We start from the raw sequence: 25,938 nt of genomic DNA on the forward strand, positions 1-25,938 counted from the left end.
ATCAGTTTAGTGTCTTTTCTTAATAGAAAGAGTAGTCCCAGGGGTCCCCTGAAAATCCTCAAAGAAAAAATTTTCCTTCAGGTCAAAAGAAAGACTTCATTTAGGATTTGAATTTTGGAGGAAGCTTGTCAAAAATATCAAAAGAGTATAAAACACTTCATTAAATAAGAAACAACATCCACTGTGAAACAATGCTCAGTCATCCATTCAACCAAAGTGACAACAGAAACAGTCAAAGGCAAATAGAGAGTTAAAACAGTCAAAAAAAATCTTAATAGAGAGACCTGAGTCTTTTTGAATTTAGGAAGTTATTTTAACAAAACAGGTTTTCTGTTTTTTAAAGTAGACTTACTCAAAGTTAAAGAAAAATCTTTTATAACCTCTTTATCAAGAGCAGACTAAAAGTCCAGTAAAATTATCCTTTTAAGGGAGAGAAAATCAAATTTTTTCACCAGCTTATTTTTGACCTAAAACTCATCTACTTAATTATATTTACTCCAGTCTTAACCAACTTAACCATGCATAAAACTCTTTGTAGGGTTTCTCTTCCACAAACCTTTCCTACTTTTCTTTTTACATTTATAATTTGTCCCATGCTTTTTTGCTCCCATTCTAGTGCTTTAGGACAAATTTATCTTTCTTAAAAAAACAAAAATATTCCCATTCTTTAAACCTTCTTTACTGAAAACATACATTTTATTTTCCTTGAAAACAAAGATGTTTTCCTTATTAATTTTTAGTAGCTTTAATTACATGTTAATTAGAATTTTTAACCCTTATAGACCATAGTGAAAACAAAAAAGCAAGCAATTATGAACTGTCTTTTACATTAGCATTCTGTAGCTTGGCAAGTTTATAAAGACTTTTCATAATTTCTAGAAAAATGCTACTTCATAGTAAAATTTTTAATAAATACATGTTTACTAATAGGTCCAAACACTTTTTAGTTTCTTTGTAATAAGAAGTCCAAAGTAGATAATCCTAGGCATGTCTAATGATAATGTTTCAGTATTTTATTTTATCCTATTTGAAAAATGACCCAGATATTCAGTGAGTTTTTTATCATTCAATTTTACCTAGCAAAACTCCAAAGTTTCAAGTTACCAGAGAGATTTTAGAAGTTATCTTAAATATAGATGCCATAACACATAATTATTTCAAAAAGTTCACACATTTTTATCTTTTTCACATCCATTTAGTTTGCTCACTCCCAATAAGTATTTAGATTGCCTTCAAAACTTAATGAGACATATGGCAAATTATCCATCTTTTAAGTTATTATTTTTGTTAACTAGTTTAGTAACAGAGATAACGTCAGCTTATTTGACCAGTAAATATAGAGTAAAGGCTATGTGTTTGCATCATATCCAATGTTGATAACTCTAAGGACGTGTCCATCTTAATCAAACCAACAAACTTAAATAAGCTTTCATTCACCAAAGATTGATTTTATCATATTAAGTTGAATAACATTTGGGCTAGTTTCCCTTACATTTAGAATTTATGTAAGTGCTTACTTTCAGCCAATTGTATAGAGCTCTTTAGAAATTATACCATCTGGAGGTAAAATATCCCACATATATAACATACATATAGACACACATACATAGAGTCTCCACATCTATTGTTTTAAAATTACTGCCATGAATCAGGTACAATAATACACTAGTCATGAATTCAGATTTTTTTAAAAGCCTTTTTACTGATATTTGTAGAAAAGGACACTCAAGATGCTAGACTTTTGGTGAGAGCACTCTCATGGTCATTTCCCCCCGCCCCCTTTTTTTTAAATTTCAGTCCTAGGAATTAGTGATGGGCCAGATATTCCCCATAGGATTTGCAGTCTCTTTGAGATAAGGGAAGTGGGTGGAACCCGAACTGCCTCTAGAGCTGCATTTCCATCTTACAAGGATTTTTGTTTTATGACAATTGCTCTTGATTTCTCAGAAATTGAGTTGTAACTCATGTGATATTATAAGTTGATCTACCTGTCCAACTGCATCACAAAGGCACAGAGAAAGCAGTCAAGTTTTCTCCAAGATGGAGTTTCTGGGGTGTAACCCATCCAAAATTGAAAGTGTTTCCAATTAATTAAAATGCACACAAAGGGTGAGTCTCCAGGGATGCTTGGGGTGCTCCCCATGGTGGTAAAGCTGGTGTCTGACTGACAGCGGGCCTGGAGAAAGGTGCAGAGCCTGACTGTGGGTGACAACGTACTTATAAGATTTAGTGAAGTCCCACTCAGCCTGGGCACTTAGTCCCTGAGCCAGCACAAGATAAGCCAGGGAGGCAAGAGGAAAAGACCTAGAGCTGGCTGGGGCTCCCAGGGCCAGAGCTGAGAGTCAAGTCCTTGGCAAAATGTTTCCAAGTTTCGATTTTACAGATGGTCCAGGTTCTGCTCAGGTCCAGCCCAAGCTTAACTTCAACTTGGTGACAACAGAGGGTGATGAATGAGGCAGACAAAGAAGGCAAAGAGACGATCAGGCCTCACCCTCACAGCCTCTTCCCAAGGGATACCAAGATAAGGGGCACACAAACAACAGTTCCTGGGCAAGACAGTCTACAGAATAAATTACAGGTCTCCTGTCACCATAACTGACTCAGTAGGTACCTAAAATACTCAACAAGTTCTTAACAGGAGATAAAACAGGGTTCCAGATTGTCAGTCCAATGACTGACCAAAGGACCGACCTGGAATAACTCCAGATGCCCGGAAAACAGAGGAGAGTTCCTAGAGGTGGAGCGCAGACTCTCTGAAACTAGAACCCAGAGGAGAGCTCCTGGGGGTGGGGGTGGGGTGTGGAGCTTTCATTAGCATCTATAAGACCACAAGAGGAAGCTGAGCTTCCAAATTTGATCAAGTTCTTAAGAGTAGTCATTGCAACAGCTCTCTGATTGTGGGCATGAAGTGTTATAAAAGAATATCACCTTCTCCTGTTTCATGGGCTTGTACCCAAAATTTGCCCAATTTTGAAGAATGCAGCTTAGGGGGCTGCAGGTGGGAACTGAATTAGCATTACCCATTGTTTCAGAATTTAGACACAGCTGGTCAAAGTATACTATGCTGCAGCTAGAATCAGATTTCAAAACCAAAACAAGCCAAGCCAAGAGAACTTCCCTGAACAGATCACCTAATTCCTCCTTAATATCCAGCGTCTTCAAAACCAAGACCCTCACAATGAAGGCCAGACCAAGGCCTCCTTTTTTGGAAGTCACGTGGGGCATTCCCTGCCAAACCAAGGCTTCCTTTCGGAAGTCAGACCAAAAGGAAGAAGAAATAAGAAGCTAGTTACTTGTACTGAAGTTACTCACCAAAAAGACATCTTCCAAACCCAGAAACTGTCTCTTTACCGCAAAGTGAAAATATGCACCAAGCTGGGAAAGAATCTCAGAACAGTCCCAGGAGAAATGCTCCCGGCAGCTGCTGGACTCGTCCACAGGTTCTCCACACTGGCAAGAGGCTGACGAATCTTGGGCAAAGGGGTCCATCTGGACTTACCTCCTGGCTGACTTGCCAAATTGTTTCTGAACCAGGTTCATTTTTGCCTACTGCCCAGACAGCCAAACACTGAGACGACGAGATTGCAGCAGAGAGAGGGTTTACTCACAAGGCAACCACATGAGGAAGTGAGAGCATGAGCCTCAAATCCGCTTCCCTGAAAATGGGGACTCAGGGATATTTATGGGATGGGGGGCAAGGTGGTCTGAAATGTGGAGAGATGTGATGGGAGGTGATTGGACGTGAGGTAATTGATGATTTGCACAAGCGTTGTCAGACTCCATGCCTCTTCATAGGATGCATGCTCACAAAATGGTGGCTTTAGCATGATCTGAGGGTGGAGTTTTTGGCCTCTTGATGTCAAAAAGTCACTTATCAGACATCAGTGTGGGCCCAGTTGATGAGTTGGTGGTCTCAACCAGCCTGAAGTGGACAAGGAGTTCTAATTCCTGAAGAACAGCTCACACACCCATTACCATAGTGACCCAGGCTCCAGGGAGATGGTATCCATAGGAGCCTGGTGGGAGGCAGATAGCATATTGCCTAAGCAGCACATTAACGCTGGGTGGGTTAAACAGCTAACAGCTGTAATTACTAATTGCAAAAAGGAAAAAAGACTTTAGTTCCTAGCTACTTAATCATCAGTGGCTGTTTGCAGGTTTCAATAATAATATAACAATAATAATGGCATTTTTATAAAAACATTGTATTTTACATATTTCCTCTCAACTTTTAGTTCACAATACATATACACTTGTTACCTTTTCGTCTACACTGGAGTATGCTTTATTGCCAATTCTGGGTCACTTAATACAAAAAAATGTGCCAAGTTTTCAAGTCTCAATTGAATTCAAAACCTTACTCTCAGGCACTTGCCTGAGAAAGGATTTTGTTATGATGATTGTTTATTTGCATTCATAGAAACAATAGCCTAGCTCGGTTCAGACAGGCAGCACAATTATTTTTGAACAGCTGCCATATGCTATGTGTGGGAGTGACACACAAATGAATGCACTGCCTTCCTGCCCACAGTCTAGCGCAGGAGAAAGGGAGCTACAGTCTAAAGCCCTTAAGTTTGCGTTCCACAGCAGTGGTCCGGGTGAACATGCTTCATGGCATAGAGGAAGGAGAGACCAATTCTACGGAGGGGAAGGGGTGGAACTGCGAGAAGGAAGCGCACTTTGCAGTAAACCTCAAAAGTTGGGTTGGATTTTGACAAGTAATTTTGACTGGCAGGAACAGTATGAGCCAAAGGCTAAGACACGTTCCAGGAAATGTGAGAGTAGAGGCGTACGCAGAGCGGGCGTTAAGCGTCAGCGGCATAGATGTCTCCGGGCTGGACCGCGGAGGCCCCTCGATGGAAGGCTCAGGCCTCCGGTGTTTGCGGTAAAAAGAGCGGAAGAAATCCACCGGTGATTTCTGATCACGTGATCGACGACATCGTGTACACACAACTGTGTTACAGAACATCCCAGGTTGTGTTGTGCTTGTTTGCTTATATGGTTTATAAACGTGTTCCACCAAAAAAACCGAGCTTTTTTGGAATGAGATTATTTCTTCCTCTTCTTTATGGCCCCAATACCTAGCGAAGGGATTGTCAAAGAAAGCATTCAATGATTGTAAAATTGGTTTTAAAAAGTTATTTCTTGAGAAACCACTGTGAGCCGGGTTCTTACACGCGCTATTTCAGCTGCTCTTGTAAGGTACTTACTGCTATCCTCCTTCAAGCAATGAGAAAATGGAGCTCAGGCAGCGAGAGCTGCGTTCGAGCTCAGGTCGGCTGGCCAGCAAGCCCTGCTTTGCTTTCTCTTCTCTGCTACTCCACATTACTTCCTAACAGAAATTCTCGTGCTTAGAGTGAATTTCTGAGTTCTGAGAGTACCTTTACTAGAAAATTATTTATTGTTTATCTGAAATTTAAACTTACCTAAGCATCTGGTATCTTTATTTGCTCAATCTATGTACAGTTAGCTCTCTCCGGTTGCTCCGGCTGTCTTCCTTCCCTTCCTCACTTTTTCTTCAGCACTTCCACATGCACCTCTAACAGGTTGGAGGCGCCCAGAAGTGCTGTGATTCACTGCGCTAGGTTACTTTGCAGATTTAAAGGAACATGATGGAGATTCCTTCATTACTTATCTGCTTTTAATGCTATCAGATGCCAGCGTCTTTGGAAAAAGAAATGGTGACTCTGCTCTTGCTGTTGTTTTTAACAGATAACCATATGTAATATAAATTCCTTCTCAGGGTATTTTGGTTAACATGAGACCCATCTTAGACTTTAACTCTGTGCTTAAAAAAGCTGCTGTGGGGCACACTGAAAAGGGATACCATTGTCTGCTTCCTGGTGCTCGTAATGAAAGTTTTTATTCTATTTTCTTACCTATAAAAATTACAAAATATTTCATGAATATAAAAATATAGGGACTTATAATAAACTATACATGTACTTCTGTATCTTTCTTTATACATTCAGCATTGTTTTGAGATTTATTTGTATTGATACATGTTGCTCTAATTCATTCATTTTTCATGACTGCATAATATTTCACTGCACAAAGGCACCATAATTTATTTACCCACTCTCCTGTGGATGAAATGTTGTTGAAATGAGCATTCGTGTGTATAGATCCTTGTACACCTGCAAGAGTTTCTTTAAGGTACATAAAATAGACTTGCTAGTCCACTGGGTATAGGCATCTTCCACTTTGCTAGATATTGTTGGATTAATCTCCACAGATGGAACTTAAAATGTACATTCCTGTCATGTTCGAAAGTTCCTGATACTACAAGTTCTCACCAAAACTTGAAAAAAATCAGGCTTTTAAAATATATGTCGGTCTGAATGGGTCTAAATTAACATCCTTATTTTAATTAGCATTTTAATTATTAATGAGGTTGAAAATTGCTGATAATACATTTATTAGCCATTCAGATTTACCCTTTGTGAATTGCCTGTAAGTAGCCTTTGCCCATTTTATGACTAGTTTTCTGCCTTTTTCTTATTCACTTGAATAAGCTCTTATATATTCTGAATATAAATAACTTTTATATGGTTTGTAAATGTCTTCTCTCAGTCTGTGGTATATCTCTTTATTCATGTATTACTGTATACAGGTTTTTAATTTTAAAGTTGTCACATTTATTAATCTTTTCTTTTATATCTTGTGCTTTTTGTTTAAGAAATCATTAAGAAATCTTTTCCTAATCCAAGTTCAAGATATTTTTCTGTATTTTCTTCCACATTTGTATATTTTTGAATATGATGTAAAGTAGGGATAATGTTTTTACATATGAATAATAAAATGTCTCAAAACTATATATTGAACAGTCCATTTTTTCCCCTACTAATTTTTAACAACACTTCCAAGAAACAGCAAGTGTCCGTATATCTGAGGATCTGTTTCTGAAATTTCTACTGTGCTCTTTGGCCAATTTCTCTATGCCTGAGCTAAAACCTCAAGGACCAATCAGTATAGTTGGACAATAACCATGCTATACAGAAGGATGATTTTTCCCAATGATCCTATTCTGGAGAAATATCATATTCAAGTGTGTTGATGGTTCTCATTAAATTAAAATCCATTTGGTACTAATTGTGTGGTTGACAGAAGACACCAAGCACCTCCTTCTTCCCTCCAGTTCTCTCACTTTTGTACTGTAAAGAGGAAATGAGATTCTGGGGTACAAGTTCTCTTTCTCTAAACTCCAGCTTTGCGAAGAGTACTTAGCATGCTTGAAGGTGACCGCTGATCAACAGCGTGGAATCAGGCGATTAATATTCACAGAACACGCCTGTGCCCAGTGACATGATTGTAAAACATTCTGGAAGAAAACCTTGTGGTGCTTTCTGGGAGCGGTAAGTGTTTCCAATAAAACCCCACTAAAGAAGGGAGATTAGTGTCAACGGTAACGACTTTGTGTATTTCATCTCACTGTAATTTTGTACAAAAATGAATCTACTGTACGTAAACCTTTCTGTCTTTGAGAGTTGTTAAATTTTCTTTAATTTTTTTCCTCTTTTGCTAGTTATTTAGAAGTTTACATCCATTATTGGATAACTTTACATTAAAGATACACATATGTTTCATTGTGAACTTCAACAGTTAAGCAGGTTTTACCGGCCGTTCCCCAAGAGAGCTGAGCACTTGAGCACACGGTTACCTTCTCCTCCTCATTGCCTAGGATTTGCAGTGGCATCTGGAATTATAGGTCCAAATCATTATTTTTTCCACTATGACTTTTCTTCTTCAAAAACATTAACATTAACAATAATTATTTAGGAAATTCTAAAATTTATTTTAAATTTTATGTCTTCCTCAAATTTTTCCATGTTATTAATCTGATTTATTTTAGTTTACTTTTTTAACAGGTTTATGGAGGTTTAATTGATATATAATAGACTGAACTTATTTAAAGTGTACAATTTATTAATGTGTATATATGTGTATCTATCACCACAATCAATATAGTAATCATATCCATTACCCCTAAGCTTCCTCATTCTTTATTCTATTTGGATGGCTTACATCCTTGAATGGAAATTTCAAAACAAGATTTCTGACAATGTTACCTAACCGTTATACAGCCTTCACATGTGGCTTGTAGGAAGTTCACGGTTTCCCATTTAACCTAGACTCTCGTTTATCAATCTGGAGATTCAGGCAAGATTGGGATTCTCCCCACAATTATTGCTCCATCCCCTCCCTCTCATCTTCATCTCATTTTCGGATTTGGGTGGGAATGGCAGGGACAAGGGAGAATTAATTTTTCCTTCTGCTTGGCTTCCCCTATGTCTGTAATAGACAGTGGCTGGTGTTGCTTCCTCTCTACTGTTTTTTTCTTGCTATATTTTCTGCAGAATTTACTCAAAATGTCATGTTATTGGTGGGACGCTAACTTCCCTCAGAGGTAGTCAGGGTCATTCATATACTCAGGAAATGACTCCAGCATTTCCAGGGTCTGGGTAACGCTGTTGTCAAACTGGATTGTCGGTGTCAGAACTTGGACAGACCTGGCAGAAGTGCTTAATAAATTTTTGTTGAATAAATAATTCGTGAGTTCCCATTAGAGGAGGGGCCGAGGGCTTCACCATCCTAGGGTTTCTTACACTATCTACGAAAACGCCAGCTCATGAGAAATGCCTCAATTCATCTTTGCTACTTCCCTTGTTGACAGGTTTCTGATGAAGAAGTCTTAGTGTTTTCTTAATTAATTTCATAGTCATTCTATATCCAACAGTTACAGGGTTTTTCTTTAATTGAAATATAAATAGTATTTAGTAAAACATTGCTGATCAATATAGAATTAGTAATTAGTAAGAATTGACATGCACTCTCAATCATTTAAATATTTTTAAAACACCCAGAAAGTGTTTTTAATAACTAAATGTAATGACGAATGTTTGCACAGATCTGAAGTTCTCTCTGAAAGCGTTAATGTTCAGCCTGTGGCGTGGAGCCCTGTGGACACGCACATTCTCTTTCCAGTGGAGCTTTGCAGGCAGTGCAGAGCCCTCTTTCAAACACACTACCATTGCTGTTAACTGAAGGCTACTGGAGAAGACAATGAGGCTTAAACTGGTATTTGTGTAATTAGTTCCAAAATGCGTCTTGTTAATTGTGTGAGAGATTCAAAGGGAAAAGGGACAAAACTCCAGCTATGGTGTTAAAATAAAGACCAGCAGACTATTTCTGAACTCTCTTTTCTCAGTCTATTTGTTCCCTGTTCTCAGAGATTATGTGAGCAATATTCTTTTCTCCTAAGCTGCTCAGAATCTAAGGAATGAAGGGAACAGTCCAAGAAAATGATGCTGGAGATGGGAAGCTCACAGCAATAAGACATCTGGAATCCAGAAGACTTTCCAACTAGAAATCTAGGTGGCTCAAAAAATATAGTGTTTTATTGTTTAAGCATACTTCAGTGTGGAGGCTATTAACTGCCTGATCTCAATGGAATATCTTTTGGAAGCTAGTGTCACCCATTAATCATCATTTTAATAAACGCAATAGTGATACAATTGTAGAGTTTGTAACATTTTGTACTTGTCCTGACAAGTTTGAGGATGAGTTTTATCAGAAGATATACCAGTTTATTTTTTTCCCCCTCTTCTTCATTGGAACTCTTACTCAGACAGATTTTAAGTGGGAAGAACCATTCATCATCAACAAGGATGAGATGAGAGTCTAAGGTGTGTGTGGCACATCACTAGGCCACAGGTGCAAACTGGGATCTTGATGCTGCTCACGGCCCCCTTGCCAGCATCCTGCAGAACGCTCCAGGCACAAGCACAACCTATTCCTCTCTGGAGAGTTGACTCTGACTTTCTCCCGGTCTTTCGCCTTGTTTACTTTGTCAGATCAGTGTGAGTTGTGATGACTCCTTTTACTCTTTTACCTCAAGACTTGATGCAGGTGAAAAGGACCTGCGTCTATTTCCCTTGTGCTTCTGTTTCCTCTTTATGAGGCTTTGGAGCTTACCTTTAATTTCTAGAGGAGTAAGAAGAAATACAGAAAGAGCAGTCATCCTTAATTTCTGAAACAGAACTGGCCTGACCCTCAGTTTCCCTTCCTCTGGTTCTATTCACATCTAGTCTGACATCCAAAAGGGGATGGGAGACTCTCTTGGCCCCATCTACCATACCAGCCAGCTGCACAGGGGAGAGAGTCGTAGAAAGAACACCGCGTAAGGGAGAATTCCAAGAGGAACAGAGTTCTCTAGAAAGTGTTTGCCCTGACGCCCTTCACTAAGTCTTTATGACCTAGCACAGCGTTTCAGGCATATGTCTCTTAAAACTTCACTTTGCCCAAGGCTTACATCTGGGCTTCTGCTCCTGGGGAGAAGGTGCAGGAGGGAGAGTGGGAGGCCAGCGTTGGTCCTTGGTCACTTCCATTGCTGGTCAGTGGTCCACGCTGAGTATTTGAGTACAGAACACATGTCAAGTCTATTGTCTATAATTTAATTTTAAATACTTAAGTGCTTTAAAACAGAGAGAAACTGTGTACAGTTTATTTAATACATACCCTAGGAGCAGGAGTGCTCATGGCATCAGTGGTTCTTCAGCATTTGAAAAACCCTCTTCTGGAGTGCACGCTCCAAGGACAGCAAATCCTTCGAACATTGCCCTCTAAACCTACATTAGAGGGCCATTACCTGCATGAGGGGAATTGGAGGTTCTTTTCAATGGTGCACTGAGTGGTGTTAAAAATATGTGGATTGGCTAGACTACAGAATAGACATCTCTAGAATAGGATTTATAAACATGGAGAAATCAAAAACTTAATACCCTTTGAAAGGTGCTCTATTCCTAGGACCCACCTGTTCCTGGTCCCTGCAACTTAACCAGGGATTCAGTTGACTGCCCTGAGCAGAAAGTTGAAAAGTTGTGCCATTAACACACCATCCTAGCTACCTTGAGTCACCATTTTGTGCAAGGGTGCTCATTCGCATGCCTATAAGACAGTGAGCAGGACTTCAGAAGAGGCTGTAAGACTGTGTGGATGCTTTTGTGACTGCTGGTCAATTGATGTTTGTATAAATAACAAAATTCTATCTAAGACTTGCTTTTCTAGATAATATGCCAACTTGGTAGCCAGATTACAAGGAGACGGAGCTCCACCTCATTGTTGGCGGCTACTGGCATCTACCAAAAGGACTGGATGATCGTGAAGCTCAAATAGGCTCGAGTCACTTTGCAATACTAAGAAGAGTACTGATGAAACAAGGGACAACAAGCTCTAATATTCTTGATAGGATGGCCATATAATTTATTTTCAAACGGAGACACTTTTGATAGTGAAAATAGGCACAATTAATAATTAAACCAGAACAATAGGCCTAAACCAGGACATTCTTGTGTGAGGATTCTTGCGACCCCCCAGAACAATGTTACTTGTGGTGACTGTGGTTATGGAATTTCTCTTGATATTAGGAAGTCCACGAGGTGTCCACACAGGGAAGTAAAAAGAGAGAGCTACACCAATTATCTGGAGATATAAATATGTATTTACGTGAACCACATAAAATTGCAGTTTTGTAGGTCAAAAACAGTAGACTATCAGCCAGGCAATGATTGAACTAAATATTACTGTGTGGAAGAAAGTTTGCGTTGTGAGTTGTGGCTTTCTTCAAAGAAGACATTAGGTATTTTTCCTTAACTCTATACCTTATGCTATCTTTATAAACAAAGATAGTCTATTTGCCCAACCTTTACATCTCAATCTTGAAAAATACCACTTTAAATCTAAAAAAATCACCCAGTGCACTCTCTTAGGAAGACATCGTTAATGTACTTTTGAAGCAAGGTGATTTTTAAGTGTGTCAAGACAAAGAGACGGGCTCTGAGATGCTGAAGAACAGCTGCACAATTGGTTTTCTGGACATGGGGCATCCCCAGGACGGATGTGGCATGTGGCGCTTCTGCTTGAGGAAGCTTCTCTCAGGGATAAGGCAGCGCGGGCTTCGCCAGTGAGAAAGTGCCAGGCCTTGAAATGGGAGCAAAGGGACTTGGAGACTAAAATAAAACCCAACCAAATGGTGGAAACATGCTCAACTCCTTAATTTATCTGATTAGAGCCAACAGGCGCCACCGTGGAGAACATTTGCTCCCGTCCCAAATCCATGAAAGCAGCAGTGGAACTATTTCTTGGCTTGGCTGCAGATTGATGGGGGATGAACTAATGGGGGATTTGGTTTCAGCCTGGAGTCACTGTGAAACGGTGACAGACTGCCATCACTGCAAAAGTCTGCGAGCGTCAAGTGCTCCCCGGGGCACTGGAGAAGATGTCCCAGTCTCCCGGGAATGTTCCTCTAACCCAAATCCCAGCCCAACCCCAGCTCCTGCCCTAGACTGCTCCGCTTTAGTCTTTTAATACAAGTGCGTGGCTGCTTAGACTTAAGGGGTTTGAGCAGAGTTTGGTTCATGTGTACTAGGTTAGCTTAATGTTTAATCGTCGCCTCCTAAAATTGCACTGCGTTGCTGTAGAGGGTACAAAGAAGGACAGAGCTATCTTTTGCTGTTCTAGGATCTGGGATAGTAGTTACCAGTAAGAGAAAAACAGAGAAGACTGTGTTCCAGGGCAGCGTATGGATATCCTGGTCACCCTGCCCCTATGCCCCCAAATCAGGAGGCCTGTGTGTGTGTGTGGCGTGTGTGTGTGTCCTGCCTCAGTCATCTACCACAAGCTGTGTGTCCCTGAATTACTTAGCCTCTTTGGGACTGACTTTTCATTCATTGCCAAAAGCAAATATTTGAGAATCTCTAAGGATCTAGGAAGTGTAACATGCTATGAGGGTAAATGTAAAAGTACCCTTAAAGCTTAAAGGAGCTGTATAGAGAATTGGTATTATTTAAAAATCTTCCCCAAATGAGCCCTTTCAGACTCTGCTGTTATGTGGCTGATCATTATCATTGAGTCCATTCTACTGAAGTGGGGATGACTTTTCTAAGTTAATTGCAGTGTTTGTTGAGCACCTGTGCTGGATGCAGAAGCCTATCCAGGTTTGCTGGAACTGAATCTTATATGATTTAGGGAACCCCCTTTACAAAAAGAGATTCTAAATACAGACTTAGCTGCAAAAGTGAATATTTGTTTAGAATAAGAAAATAAATCATAACAAATTACTAGAGGCTTAGAGATTTAAGTCCCTTTCTTCTGAGCTCTTTTTAGGCAATCTCCCAGTATTGCTTACACAGAAATGCCTCTGACTGAAGCCTGGCTTCCCCTCTTCCCTGGATCAGACATTTGACAGCTCCCAGCAACTCCTAGTGCTCAATGGGGCCCGTGCAGGCGAGCAGTCCTGAAGTTTAAATTTCACGAAGCTGCAAGGTAAATCTGCCTCTAAGTCCTTTAGGGAATCAAGACACACAGGACAGGTCTCCCAGTCACCAGAAAATCAGTGGGCTGTAGCCATTAGACGTCCCCAGAAAAGAGCTACGCTGTGTTGTTCATTTAACTAGAAGAGTGCCACAGGCCAGCAAAAGGATTCAAATGATGACAATTATTTACTTAAAATTTTAATTTTGAAATTAATTTAGACTTACAGTTTGCAAAAATAGTATGTAGACTGCCCATTTATTCTTCACCCACCTTCCCTTAACATGATCACCTTACAATGCATAATTATTGACACCAGGAAATTAACACTCATACAATACTGTTAACTAAAGTATAGCCTTTATTTAAATTTTACCAGTTTCTCACCAAATTTTCACCACTAGTCTATTTCTGTTTTCGCGTCCAGTTCAGGATCCCACCCTACTTGTCCTATCTCTTTAGTCTCTTCCTATTTTTGACAGTCCCTCAGTCTCTCTTTTACTTTCATAATTTTGACACTTTTGAGGAGTGCCGCTCAGGTATTTGTAGAATGCTTCTCGATTTGTGTTGTCTGACGTTTGCTCATGGTTAGATTGAGCTAATGCATTTTTGGCAAGAATACTACGGAAGCGATGCTGTACTCTTGGGTCATACTCCAATATGATTATTTATTTTCTGGCTGAATTGTCTCAGCCTTGGCCTGTTTCAGACTGGCTCCTGTCATTTCAACATCCCCTCAACCTTTTTTGAGCATTTGTGGCATCAAAAGATGTTCCAGGCTCATCTTGTATTGCCCCTTTCCCCAGCCTTAGAATTAATCGTTTCCACAAGAAGCCCATTATTAGGTTTTGATTAGTGTACTATTCTCTTTATTCCTAAAATCCTGGATCTTGGATGGGTTGTTTCCTAAACAACTGAAACACATGCATTATCAATCACTAACAGTGGGCCTATGTATTTCTTTTCTAAACTGCAATTGTAAAAGAACCCAGAATGTGAGTTCTGGCCACACTATCAAAATCCAGGTGTGCTAACCTCCACAGGGACTTCCAAGCAAGCCTTTCAAGGCACTTGCTAAGAAAATAGATCTTCCTTGATATGTTCCTTCCCTCATCATCCATGTCCAACTGGCCCCCACCCGTCAGTCCTCATAAGTCCATACCCTCTGCTGAACCTCACTGACACTTCTTGGCTTCTGAGCCTTCCTGGGGCTTTCCAGGGATATTGTGCAGCCTCCTAATGGTCTTCCTGCCTCGACCCTTTCCTTTCTCCAACCCAACCTTCATGTGGATGCATAAGTAATCTTGCCATTTGTAAATCCAGCCTTATACTTCACTCTGCTAAGGATAGAGGAGGATGGTTTTTCTATATGTTGATGGTTTTGCCTCCCTAATATTGACAGCAGAGGTTCTTAAACTTTAGTGTAAATCAGAATCAGCTGGAGGGCTTGTTAAAACACAGATTAACAGGTTCCATCCCAGATTTCAGAATCAGTAGGTTCGGGAGGGTGTCTGAGAATGTGCACATCCAACAAGTTCTCAGATGATGCTGATGCTGCTGGTTCAGATGACCCACTGACCAACAAGATAATATGCAAACTGCTTGACAAGAAACCCAAGACCCTTTCACAATTATGTCCTTGAACTTGCCTCCCACCTGTCTCTACCCTTTCCTCATCTTTGTCCCTTTTCCCATCTTTGCACATCCCCTGAATGTACTAATGCCCCTGACTGGTCTGCCCATTCCTCCTTGTCTCTCACATTTCTCTGTATTTTGTGGACAACCATCTTGGCTCTCCTCTCTGAAGTCTTCCTTATTCCTCCAGCCTCAGAAGGACTGTCTCTCTTCTGTGGTCCAATAGTACTTGGTAACACTCACTATGAGAATTACAACTTGGTTTACTGATTTGATTCTCCCAGTAGTTTATGAGTTCTCTAAAGGCAGAAAGTGCCATCTTCAGCTTTCACTCCTAGCACCCAGCCCTCATGTCATCGGCAGAGAATAGGCACTGAATAAACATTGTTGAATGAAACTCTCTCAGTTCTGTTCCACTGATCTGTGTGTCTGTTTTTGTGCCAGTACCACGCTGTTTTGGTTACTATAGCTTTGTAGTATATTTTGAAATCGGGGAGTGTGCTACCTCCAGCTTTGTTTTTTTTCCTCAGGATTCCTTTGGCTATTCAGGTTCTTTTGTTGTTCCATATAAATTTTAGGATTCTTTGTTCTATTTCTGTGAAAAATGTTGTTGGAACTTTGATAGGGATTGCGTTGAATCTATAGACTGCTTTAGGAAGTATGGACATTTTAGCTATGTCAATTCTTCCAATTCAAGAGCATGGAATATCTTTCCATTTCTTTGTGTCTTGTTAAATTTCTTTCAACAATGTTTTATAGTTTTTGGTGTACAGATCTTTCCCCTCTTTGGTTAAGTTTATTCCTAGGTATTTTACTCTTTTTGTTGCAATTGTAAATGGGATTGTATTCTTAATTTCTCTTTCTGCTACTTCGTTGTTAGTGTACAGAACCACAACCGATTTTTGTATGTTGATTTTGTATCCTGTGATTTGACTGTATTCATTTATTACTTCTAAAAGTTTTTTAGTGGATTCTTTAGGGTTTTCTATGTATAAAATCATGTCATCTGCAAGAGTGACAGTTTCACTTCTTCTTTTACAATTTGGATCCTTTTTATTTCTTTTTTGTGCCTGATTGCTCTGGCTAGGACTTCCAATACTATGTTAAATAAGAGTGATGGCAGTGGGCATCCTTGTCTGCTTCCTGTTCTTAGAGGGATAGCTTTCAGTTTTTCTCTGTTGAGAATGGGATTTGCTGTGGGTTTGTCATATATGGCCTTTATTATGTTGAGGTATTCTCTGTCTATACCCATTTTATTTAGAGATTTTAACATAAATGGATGCTGTATCTTGTCAAATGCTTTCTCTGCATCCATTGATATGATCATGTGATTTTTATTCTTCATTTTGTTAATGTGGTGTATCATGTTGATAGATTTGCAGATGTTGAACCATCCTTGCATCCCTGGAATAAAACCCACTTGATCATGATGTATGATCTTTTTAATCTATCATTGTATTCAATTTGCTAGTATTTTGTTGAGGATTTTTGCAGTGATGTTCATCAGTGATATTGGCCTATAATTTTCTTTTTTGGTGTTATCCCTGTCTGGTTTTGGTGTCAGGATACTGTTGGCTTCATAGCATGAGTTAGGAAGCCTCCTCTCCTCTTCAATTTTTTGGAAGAGTTGAGAAGGGTAGGTATTAAGTTTTCTTTGAATGTCTGATAGAATTCACCAGGGAAGCCATCTGGTCCTGGACTTTTATTTTTTGGGAGGTTTTTGATTGCTGTTTTGATCTCCTTACTGGTGATTGATCTATTCAAATTCTCTACTTCTTCTTGGTCCAGTTTTGAAAGGTTGTATACTTCTAAGAATTTATCCATTTCTTCTAGATTATCGAATTTCTTGGCATATAACTTTTCATAGTAGTCTCATAATCTTCTGTATTTCTGAGGTGTCCATTGTAAGTTCTCCTCTTTCATTTCTGATTTTATTTATTTGAGTCTTCTCTCTTTTTTCTTGGTGAGTCTAGCCAAGGATTTGTCAATTTTGTTTATCTTTTCAAAGAATCAGCTCTTGGTTTCATTAATTTTTTCTATTGCTCTTTTTCAAGTCTCTATTTAGTTTATTTCTGCTCTGATTTTTATTATTTCCTTCCTTCTGCTGATTTTGGGCTTTATTTGTTCTTCTTTTTCCAGTTCCTTTAGATGCACTGTTAGATTGTTTATTTGGAATTTTTCTTCTTTGTTGAGGTAGGCCTGAATTGCTGTAAACCTCCCTCTCAGAACCTCTTTGCTGTATCACATAGATTTTGCCATGTTGTATTTTCATTTTCATTTGTCTCCAGGATTTTTTTGATTTCTCCTTTGATTTCTTCATTGACCCAATCGTTGTTCAGTAGCATTTTGTTTAATTTCCACGTTTTTGTGGCTTTTCTGATTTTCTTTCTGTAGTTGATTTCTAGTTTCATACCTTTGTGGTCAGAAAATATGCATGATATTATTTTGATCTTATTAAATTTATTCAGAAGTGTTTTGTGGCCTAATATGTGATCAATCCTGGAGAATGTTCCGTGTGCATTTGAAAAGAATGTGTATTCAGTGGTTTTTGGATGGAATATTGTATTTATATCTACTAAGTCCATCTGGTCAAATGTGTCACTTAAGGCCAGTATTTTCTTATCTATCTTCTGTTTGGATGATCTATCCATTGGTGTAAGTGGAGTGTTAAAGTCCTCTACTATTATTGTGTTACTGTCTATTTCTCCTTGTATGTCTGTTAATAATTGCTTTATATATTTAGGCTCCTATGTTTAGTGTGTAGATATTTAGAAGTATTATATCTTCTTGTTGGATTGTTCTCTTTATCATTATGTAGTTCCCTTCTTTCTCTCTTGTTACACTTTTTGTTTTGAAGTCTGTTTTTTTCTGATATAAGTATTGCTACCCCCGCTTTCTTTTCTTTGCAATTTGCATAGAATATCTTTTTTCATCCTTTCACTTTCAGTTTGTGAGAATCTTTAGGTCTGAAGTGTGTCTCCTGTATGCAGCATATATATGGGTCTTATATTTTTTATCCAATTGGCCACCCTATGTCTTTTGATTGGAGCACTTAGTCCATAGACATTTAAAGTAGCTATTGAAAAATATGTATTTATTGCCATTTTGTTACTTTTTTTTTCTGGGTGTTTTAGTAGTTCTTCTCTGTTCCTTTTTCTCTTGCTATCTTCCCTTGTGGCTTGATGGCTTTCTTTAGTAATATGTTTGATTTTTTTTTTGTCTTACTCATTTGCTTACTAATTATAGGTTTCTGGTTTGTGATTACCACGAGGATCTTATATAATATCCTATGTATATAGCAGTCTATAGTGAGTTGATAGAGTCTTTAGCTTGACCTCTTTCTAAAAGCTCTACTTTTTCACTCCCCTCCTCCCACGTTTTATATTTTTGCAATCATGTCTAATCTCTTGTTTTGTGTGTATCTGTCCATTACCCTCTTATCATTGAAATAGGTAATTTTAGTACTTTTGTCTTTTAACCATCATATCTTTACAGGTGGTTGATCTGCTACCTTTACTATAGTTTTACCTTTACCAGTGATTTTATTGCCTGGTTTTTTGGGGGGGTTCTTTTGATAATTTTTTAATACCTATTTGTGGTCATCAATTTCCCACTTAAATAAGTCCCTTCAGCATTTCTTGTAGAACTGGTTTCTTGGTGATAAACTTCTTTAATTTTTGCTTGTCTGGGAAGCTCTTTATCTCTCCTTCCATTCTGAATGACAACCTTGCTGGATAGAGTATTCTTGACTAGCTTTTTTCCTTTTAGCACTTTAAATACGTTGTGCCATTCTCTTCTCACCTGTAGGGTCTCGGCTGAGAAGTCCGCTGATAGCCTGATGGGATTTCCTTTGTATGTCACTTGTTGCCTTTCTCTTGCCACTTTTAGAGGATTGTCTCTTTGTCTTTAATGTTGGACATTTTAATTATAATGTATCTTGGTGTGGGCCTCTTGGGCTTATCTTGTTTGGAGCTCTCTGTACTTCCTATACTTAGATGTCTGTTTCCTTCCATAGGTTAGGAAAATTTTCAGCTATTATTTCTTCAAATAGATTTTCTGCCCCTTTGTCTCTCTCCTCTCCTTCTGGGACACATGTAATATGAATGTTAGTGCACTTGATATCGTACCAGAGTCCCCTTAGACTGTTCTCATTCTGTCTAAATCTTTTTTCTTTTATCTGTTCAGCTTGTGTGATTTCCTCTAGTCTTTCATCTAGCTCACTGATCCGTTCTTCTGTATCATCTACTCTGCTATTGAGTCCCTCCAGTGAATTTTTCATTTCCAGTATTGTATTCATCATTTCTGATTGGTTCTTTTATATATTTTCAAGTTCTTTGTTGATGAGCTCACTGTGTTCATCCAGTCTTCTCCCAATACCTATGAGCATCCTTATGAGTTTTTGTTTGAACTCTTTGTCAGGTAGGTTGCTTATTTCTGTTTTATTTAGGCCTTTCTCTGGGGTTTTGTCCTGTTCCCTTACTTGGAATGTATTCCTTTGTCTCCTCATTATGCTTCTTTCTCTGTGCTTATATCTATGTATTAGGTGAGTTGGCTATGTCTCCTGATCTTGGAGAAGTGGCCTTATGTAAGAGATGCCTCTTGAGGCCCAGCAGCGTGTTTCCCTCTCATCATCAGTCCAAATGATCCAGGAGTGACCCCTTTGTGGGCTACTTGTGTCCTTCTGCTGTGGCAGGGTTGCTCTTGATGCAGGTACCCAGGGAGTCTAGTCTTTCCTTCCCTGGCCAGCTGTTTGTAAATCTGGTTTGGGGAGCCTCAGCACTGTTGGCTACAAAGTCTAACAGCACACTCCTCTTGCAGTTTTCCTCTTAATTGGGGAGGTGCCCAGTGTAGCTGGTTGCTAGGCTCAGGGGCTTACATTTGCTATAGGCCTCAGTCCTACAAGGCTGTTGTCTACTCTCTCAGGATGCAGCTGAGTGGGGCTGGCCCTAGGCATGGGAGCACTCAATTGTTTCAGGCTTTGGAAGGTGGGGCTGGTCCTTTTTATGGCTATTTGTGAAGCACAGGTCTTCTGCCACTGATAAGTCTCACCCTCCACAGGTCCACACACACCGTCAACACAGTCCTGGTCCATGCACACTTCCCAACCCCCTGGAGTATATACTGACACCCCATTGTAGAGGGCCCCACCTCTCCACCAATCCCACACAGTTCACCTGGTCCTCACACAGGTCCTGCCCCACAGAGGCAGACACACTAGCCTGCCTGTAGAGGATCAAGGCACTCAGTCAATGCAGGCGGACAAGTAGCCTAAGGGCTTGCTGTTGAGTGAGGCCAGTCCCTAGGGTAAGCTGCCTGCCCTGGCTGAACTAGATTAAATCTGCATTCTAGTGGGTGTGGCAGACCCCTGGGCTAACAGACCAGGGGAAGAACTTCAATGGTGTCTGCTGAGGTCTGTGTCAGCACGCCTGGACTAGGTGACAACAATGGCCACCACCAATGTCTCAGTCTCCAGAGAGGTCTCTCTTTTCACCAAGATGCACCCAGAGCCTACCAAGTGAGTCTCTTTTCACCAAAGGGCTGTCAGCCTTCTTTCTGGTAATTTTAGGTTGCTGAAATGGTGAGTTTGTGCATGGGTGCTTTAAGAACCGGGTCTTTTCAGCTTTTGTCCGATAGCTTTTCTGGGGATATACCCTGCTGCAGTATTTAATAGCCAGTGAAACCAGATAGTAAGACCCTCGTCTCAGTTGTGCTGAGTCTGAAGGATGCTTATAGCAGTATCGGGCCCCCGCTCAGGACCTCACTCCTCCAGGGAGTGCGTACCTTAGGGTGGCTCCTGCCTGGCTGGCTGTGAATCCGCTGCTCCTGAAGGTGCCTTTTTCTCTCTCCAGAAGGAATTTCTGCCTCTTCCACCTTAGTCAGGACTGTCCCTTCTTGTGGGGGTTGTTTTTATCCAGTTTTCAGTTTTCTATCCAGGGTAATTTTTCCAAAAATAGTTGTAACCTGGTTGTGTTCGTGGGAGGACATGAGTTCAGAGTCTGCATACTCCACCATCTTGACGAAATCTCCCAGTAGAAGAATTTTTAAAAAGCAGAGGAAAAATTCAAGTTTACTCTGGATGCTCAAGTCTCCATTGAAGGAATTCATAAAAATCATAGAATGGTCCATGAATGCAGCAGAACGTTTTCTTTTATTGCTGTGTACAAACTGCGAATGAAACAGTCTTTGATTTCTTGGGCTACATGCTCATGGTGCAGTAACAGTTAAATTAATTTCTGGTATGTCTCATCTCATTACAGGTCTATGCAACGGTCTCTTTCAATTTTAAATTGAGCTTCAGGGAAGATTAAATACTCAGGTATTCCAGTTTGTATAAAATTTCCAGATCCATACAAATGAAACTTCCTCTGTCTAACTGACCCTAATCATTCTAATTTAACTAGATGGAGCTTATTTCCTTTTGACAGAGCTTGTCATGTTGAATCTTATCCATGGAGATGAACAGCATGCCAAATGGGTAATAAGTATTCCAGATGTTGCCTTGCCACTTTCCAGCACAGTTATTAATAAAAGTCAGTTGCTTCTTGTCTTTTTCTATCCTCTAATATTGCTGAGAATATAAACTTCCTTTTCCCCCACTAAGATAGGGTAATTTAAAAGCACAGTAAATGGCTGCTGCAGAGGAAGCTGACTATTATAAAGGCACTCATCCACCGTGAGTGGGACGTCGGGGACTCTCAGGGCAATCTGAGGCTTGGCGGGACTGGGGATGGAAGAGTGCGGAGGATCTGAAGGAGACTGCGCCAGAGCTCTGTGTTTGAGATTGTGCGTGTATGTGCGCGTGTTGAAGGGGACTGAGCATCCAAAGAGCCATTTCATTTACTTTTGGCTGGGGAAAAGCCAATACAAGTGGGAACAGCTACCATAACAGTCACTTGATTACAATGGCCTCCCCTAGTCAAAGCGCGGAGGTCACCTGAAGGCCTCACGGCCGCCTCTCCGAACCTCTGCCCTGTTCCTGCGCAGCCCCGAGAGACCTCTAGGCAGAGACCACAGAGGGCCTTCAGTGGGATTTCCGGCGTCTACCCTCAAGCACTGAAAGGAAGGTTGGTCTGACTGCAGAGAGCACACTGGAGGCCAGAGGGACACGGTCAGATTCCAGGGCACTCTGCTGACCATACACATTTTAAGACTTACTAGAGAGATCTAAGTTTTCTTAGGTATGAACGAATTAGACATTCAGAGCTAGGAACAGCCTAAGAATCCTAATGATAATTATAATAATTTTCCAGTGTGATGGCTTCATCAGTCTTTCAAAACACCTGGGGTTTGGTGATTTTTAAGTGAATTTTCCTTCAATTAATAAAAACACAACACTTGGGGCTCCCCTTCACCTTGCCCTCTCTCCTTTTAAATGTAAAATCATGGAGAGGACTTTGCATTTCTAAAGTATAAAGGTACGGTTTAATGCTGTTCTCAAGAAAGAAGAGACCTCCAAACAACTGGTAAAGTGAAATAAAGTTCTGGTCTTCAGAAAACAGTTTCAACTGGCATCATAATCCATATTTGAATAATCTTCTATATACAGTCCTGTACTCCCCTCCCTCTCAGGATTTTGGCTCTAGTTAACAATAACCTAATGTCCAGTTTAAACTGCTGTGAACTTCGAAGTGGAAGACGTTTACCACGAAGGCCACGTTTGCTTTGCAGTCTACACTTGCAGCATTTCCAATGTGCCTGAACGGTTATGTGGATTTTTTGATGTAGATGCTGTTTCCTCAAATGTCAACAGAGAAATGCTATTCTGGGTGCAAGTATTTTCCCTCCCAGTATATCCATTAATTTTTCAAGTTTATCAACAATTGAAATTATTAAACTGGGCTTTACTGACATCTGCTGGACAAAATCTGTTTTTCATTATATTACCAACTCACTAATGCTCAGGTTTTACTAACTAGATGGTTACTATTAATTAAACCAATCAAGCAAAGGTGTACTAAATGAAACAAAATAGAACTGAGCTAAACATAAGGTCATTAATCAGCACGTAAGAAAGCTCAGTAAAGGTTTCTAAGTCCATTTCTCTAGCTGGTCGGCCCATATCACACAATGTACATTTTCCGAGTGCCCTCTATGTGTCACCTGCTGTATATACGCAGTGGGTATACGCACTCTGATGGAGACCCACTTGCAAGCAGCAGACGGTCTGGTGGGGGAGACATATATCAAAACGTTGTTTCATATATCAAAACGTTGTTTCAGAATGTATTCTGTCTAGAGTACCGCCTCCTTCAGCAGCAAGACGACTACACTGTACCTATTGTTCCAAGAGCATCTTTGCAGCGGTAATAAACCAGAGCTGTATGTTTTTGTCCATTAGGCAATACATAGTGCCTTGGGCCTAGAAATTTTTCATGGGCCTACAAATATGTGTGTATTCTAAAATACAAGAAAACAGCAAATTGAAAACACTGTATTTTAAGTTGAATATCAACAGAACATGTAATGTTAACCTTGCTATTTTTAAATTTAATGGTTCTCAAACTTGACTGTGATCAGAACCCCCTGGGACTGTTAACGCAAATTGCTGGGCCCACCACCAGCGTTTCTGACTTAGCAGGTCTCAGTTGGGTGCTAGGATTTGCATTTCTGACCAGTTCCAGGTAATGCTAATTAATGTTGCTAGTCCAGAGACTGCACTTTGAGAACCAACAGTCAGAGAATGTTAATTCACCTTTGCTGGCCTGAGCACCAGGGAGTTAGTAACACTATTAACTGAATCAGGAAATCCAGTTGAAGGGCAACTTGATGGAGGGAGAGGCAGAAAAGATGATAAATTTGGCTTTCTCAAGAAACAGAAGAAAAGGCCATCCAAGCCAGACCGACAGAGGGTCTCCTAATATATTTCAATGAAACGTGAATGCAGCTCGACCTTTAACTGGTCAGGTGAGAACTAGTATAAAATAAAACAAGCTTTCCGCTCACTGCAGCAAGTGGTAGAAAGTGCATTGGTCATGCGACCAGCTAACTTGGTCAATTTAGCACAGAACACCCAGGAAATAAGCTCTTGTGAACAGGGATATATGGCCACACTCACTTGTGTGAGTCTTACAATTTAGGAGTTGAGAACTAGCGGGTTTTTCCTATTTCTGATGGACTTTTCGAGCTGCCTGGTCCAGCCCTGTTCTTCGGCATTGAAGCATCTCTGGATGAATGCCCTCTGAAGCACTGTAGGCCCGCATCACTTTATGAAATCCTCATTTAGGAAACATGGTCATTCACAGATGATGGCAAATACAGGCCTGCATCGATTAACGACAGGGACACATTCTGAAAAAAGCACCACTAGGCAATTTTGTCATCATGCAAACATCATAGTGTGCTGACACAAACCTAGATGGCACAGCCTACTACACACCTAGGCTATAGGGTACTAATCTTACGGGACACAGTCATCTATGTGGCCTGTCATTGACTGAAATGTCAGAATGTGGTGCATGACTGTAAGGGCAAATGCCTCTAGTGTACATTTACTACTCAGAACATGCTAAGAAAAAACAGTTTTGGAAAAAGGAATACAATTGATCTGCTTTTGTGTTTAAAACATCTTTAAAAAGCTGACTGGCTAACCAGGGCTCCTTATAAATTCTAAACAAGAAGCAAGCGGTCTAATTTTCCTCATACAAGCCTTGGTGACTCTATTTCATATAGATATCTTCCATATGGTTCCCAGATAAGCAGGGGCTTATGACTCTTTGGATTAAAAGACTCCAAATCCTTGCCAACTCTCCCATTAAAATTACAAACACATATTGTTCCAAGTCCGTTTCTTTCACTTGCTACAATCACCATCACAGAAAACTGATCACCTCAAGACCGTACGCTTTGCCTTTACATTATGTGGAACTGTGTCACATCAGAACTCAGACTCCAATCATTCCAGCTCTTTCATGCTCTGATCACACACATCCATCAGTCCTTTCAACTCCTCAGCCAACTCCTGACCTGACTTCCTTCTGTGCTGAGCTGGGATGCCGTGACTCATGACCTAGTCCTGTGGTCCTCAAAGCAGGCTCTGCGGCCAGCAGCGCAGCATCATCTGGGAGCTTGTTAGAAACGCAGAATCTCAGGCCCCAAGGGACTGGCATTTTAGAATCATTTTAACAAGATTCCCAAGTGATCTGTATGCCCAAGTGGTTGAGCAGCTCTGACCTCAGTGTTTCTTCAAGTTTCCTCGACTCTCAGGCACTTCTATCTTTTCCCTCCATTATCCACCAAAAGCCAGTCCAGGGGAGGTTCCATATCACATTGAAATTACTTGTTTATATTTATCTTCAGATTTAAAGTGTCTTTTGTGAGCAGCTATCACCTTATCTTCCTAAGTAGATGTTGTACCTAGCATACTCTAGCAGCACAATTAATATTGTTCTGCTTGAAGTTCTTCAAGTTAATTGCTATGTAGGTCACAACCAGTTACTAAGGTGCTAGTGACTAACAGCAGGCTGATCAACCGTCTCTTCGAAAATACATCTTAACAGAATTCCTGGAGGAAATGGATTCAACCTAAATCATTAATAATGCCAACGCTGGGAGTGTTTGAGAAACTGGCCAAGAGGCCAAATTACTTTTCTGGGGACAAGTGACTTTTTATCTCTAAATTTCCCTCCAGTGGGCTAGAACCAAGGTGGTCCAAATGAAAGAACTCTTGAGGGCTTCTGGGCTGGCTGAAGAGCTTTTAATTTTCTTTGGGTGAGGACGATTCACCGGAGCTAACATCTGTTGCCAATCTTCCTCTTTTTGCTTGCGAGTTTCCCTGAGCTAACATCTGTGCCCATCTTCCTCTATATGGGACACTGCCACAGCATGGCTTGATGAGCAGTGTGTGGGTCCACACCCAGGTTCCAAACCTGTGAACCCTGGGCCACTGAAGTGGAGCGTGCGAACTTAATCACTATGCCACCGGGCTGGCCCCCTGTAGGGCTTTCAAAATGTTTTCTCCCTGCAGGAGTCCTAAACTCCAGTATCTCCATGTAC

The 25,938-nt window shown here is 40.3% G+C and overlaps 1 long non-coding RNA gene across 3 annotated transcripts in view; it reads left to right on the forward strand.

Moving 5' to 3' along the window:
- The window catches only part of LOC111773820 (uncharacterized), a 50,542-nt gene that overhangs the window by 23,141 nt on the left and 1,463 nt on the right, over positions 1-25,938 (forward strand). For all 3 annotated transcript variants that reach the window (XR_011439832.1, XR_011439831.1, XR_011439830.1), the window contains exons 6-7: positions 7,209-7,355; positions 21,204-21,262. This is a non-coding gene — a long non-coding RNA (uncharacterized lncRNA). The remainder of the gene's footprint in view (positions 1-7,208; positions 7,356-21,203; positions 21,263-25,938) is intronic.

The sequence above is a fragment of the Equus caballus genome, chromosome 6 (genome assembly GCF_041296265.1).
Source record: "Equus caballus isolate H_3958 breed thoroughbred chromosome 6, TB-T2T, whole genome shotgun sequence".
NCBI classification, from domain to species: Eukaryota; Metazoa; Chordata; class Mammalia; order Perissodactyla; family Equidae; genus Equus; species Equus caballus.